Source organism: Phocoena phocoena, chromosome 5, assembly GCF_963924675.1.
Source record: "Phocoena phocoena chromosome 5, mPhoPho1.1, whole genome shotgun sequence".
Taxonomy (NCBI): domain Eukaryota; kingdom Metazoa; phylum Chordata; class Mammalia; order Artiodactyla; family Phocoenidae; genus Phocoena; species Phocoena phocoena.
The window spans coordinates 81,419,427-81,422,084 of NC_089223.1; the positions used below are offsets into that span (position 1 = coordinate 81,419,427).

The following is a 2,658-nucleotide window of genomic DNA, read 5'->3' on the forward strand; positions in this document are numbered from 1 at the left end:
GTTTTGTGGTTGTTGGTTACACAACATTATGGTAGCAGTAGATAACCACACAGAACCCATTATAATAGCATATTATGTATTTCCAAAGAATATATTTTATAAGTTAAAAAACCTCTTCTTAATTTTAATAATGTTGATGAGTAATCAGCAAGCTATAAGAATTATAGAAATAAAATAATTTATTAATTTTTTATTGTTTTTTAATAAGATGAAAAGATACTCAACTGAACTCAGGTTAAGTTTAAAAAGGTGTCGTGGACTTCCACCCTGGCACCGAGGCCCGGCTGCAGGTTGCCTAGGTGGTGAAGTCGGGATGCGCGTGATGCGGAGCTCCAGCCCCGGTGCGCAGGGGCAACATGAAGAAAACGTCACAGGTGAGCCCAGCACCCCGGGAGGGCCCCAACCCTTCCTCTCTGGGGCACAGGGGTCTTTTCCTGCAGAGGCGGGTGCCTCCCCTCACCCCGGGCTGCCTTCCCTCCATCCACTCCAGGGACCTTACCCTCAGGGAGTCAAGAAGAAAACCTGCACCCCAAATATCAGTCGTAAGATCAAGGAAGAGCCCAAGGAAGAAGTAACCGTCAAGAAGGAAAAGCGTGAAAGGGATACAGACAAAAGCGTGAAAGGGATACAGACCGACAGCGAGAGGGCCAGGGACAGGGCGGGGGGTGCCCAGAAGTGTTCCGGTCCCACTCCATCTTTGAGCAGGACCCAGATGATATGATGAAGAAAAAGGGGAACTAAGGCTGTGAATGTGTCGGACATGGGGACCTCTCACAACATCAACATCAAAAAGAACAAGAGGGAGACGGATGAAGAAACAGAACAGATCTTGTGCACACTGGAGAAGGATGATTTCATCGATGAGCCTGGGCTGAGGAATGACACTCGAAATATGCCTGTGCAGCTGCTTCTGGCTCACTCGGGCTGGCTTTTTAAGGAAGAGAATGAAGAACCAGATGTTAAACCTTGTCAAGGAAGAGGACATGGAGGTGGGAGGGGCCTGCTGTGAAAGTGAAAGACGAGCCACGAGATGAGAGGAGGAGACCAAGATGAAGGCTCCCCCCAGAGCAGCCAGGAAGTCCCCCGGCCTCCTGAAGGATATGTCTGTGGCAGAGCTTTCAGAAAGCTGAGCCTCACGCAGGAGGAAGAGCTGCTGTTCCTGCAGCTGCAAGACTGGCTCCCCGGGGGCTTCCCTGGTGGCGCAGTGGTTGAGAGTCCGCCTGCCGATGCAGGAGACGCGGGTTCGTGCCCCAGTCCGGGAAGATCCCACATGCCGCGGAGCGGCTGGGCCCATGAGCCACGGCCGCTGAGCCTGCGCGTCCGGAGCCTGTGCTCCGCAACGGGAGAGGCTACAACAGTGAGAGGCCCGCGTACGGCAAAAAAAAAAAAAAAAAAAAAAACTGGCTCCCCTGCCAGCCGCCTACTCTGGATGTCGAGCCTACCAAATCAGCGGTGCAGAGCGAGGACGGACAGATGGTGGTTATAAAGCAGGAGAAAGACCGGGAAGCCAGGCTGGTAGAGAATTCTTGTACCCTAACCGAGGGTCAGGTTGGCAAGCTGCTCATCTGCAAGTCGGGGAAGGTGCAGCGCCTCCTGGGCAAGGTGACTCTGGACGTGACGGTGGGGACCGCCTGCTCTTTGCTGCTGTCCTGTCTGTAGGCCTTGGAGACAGTAGGATGGGTGAGACGACAGTCCTGGGACACGTAAAGCACAAACTTGTATGCTCTCCCAATTTTGAATTCGTGTTGGATCACAAACACTGGTAAAATAAGCAGACAGAGGATGGTGGTGGCCGTGCTAACAGCGGTTGCTGCCTGCTCCAGACGTTGTGATCTAAAATCTGTTCGACCCAAAAGGGGCCTGTTTAACCCAGCCACTGTCCCCGTTTTGTCCACAGAGCCCACGTGGCTCCCTCCCACAGCAGCTGTGAACGGCGCGAAGACCTTCCCACAGCACCGAAACTGCTTGCTGCTGGGCGTCTTGTCCCTGCTACTTATTTTTATAGTTATGTTTCGGCTCTTCAACTGACTGCATCCTCCCCAGGTGGAGAGGGGACGGTCTGTGGGAAAGGACAGGCTCCTTCTCTTGGTAACGTCTTGGTTCTCAGGGAAGAAAATGGAAGGATGGCTGCTGCTGCTTTTGCTCCCTCCTTCCTCCCTAGGGGCGGCACCCAAGAGAGAGCAGGGACTTGAATCTGAGACTCAGTCGCAGCTCTGTCTCTTACCAACTGTGTGACTGGACAAACTACCTAACCTTTCTGAGCCTCATATTCCTCTTCTGACAAAAATGAGGGTGATACCTACCTTCCAGGGTTGGTGTGACGATGAAATGGAATATTGTCAATGAAAAATCCTTGCACAAGGCCAGACATACAAAGTTGCCACTCAATTAATGTTAGATTAGTTTACCAAAAAAACAAAACAAAAAAATGGTGTTGTGATATCTGTAGTTAACACTTAAAAATATTCATAGAAATTGTCTTCTATTGTAGTTTACTTAAAATCAACATACTGAGCAGTAGGAATGACTTTTGGGAATTCATTGCTGGGATACATAACTGCTATATATTTGAAATATTTCATATCTCAAGGAGTTAAAAGAAATTTAAGAAATGGTGTGTTTTGGGTCAAAGGTAGTCAAAAAGTACCAAAAATTTAA

At 49.7% G+C, this 2,658-nt stretch overlaps 1 pseudogene; it reads left to right on the forward strand.

Moving 5' to 3' along the window:
• Positions 1-313: 313 nt before the first annotated feature.
• LOC136123212 (DNA-directed RNA polymerase III subunit RPC4 pseudogene) lies at positions 314-1,766 on the forward strand (annotated as a pseudogene).
• The last annotated feature ends 892 nt before the right edge of the window (positions 1,767-2,658 follow it).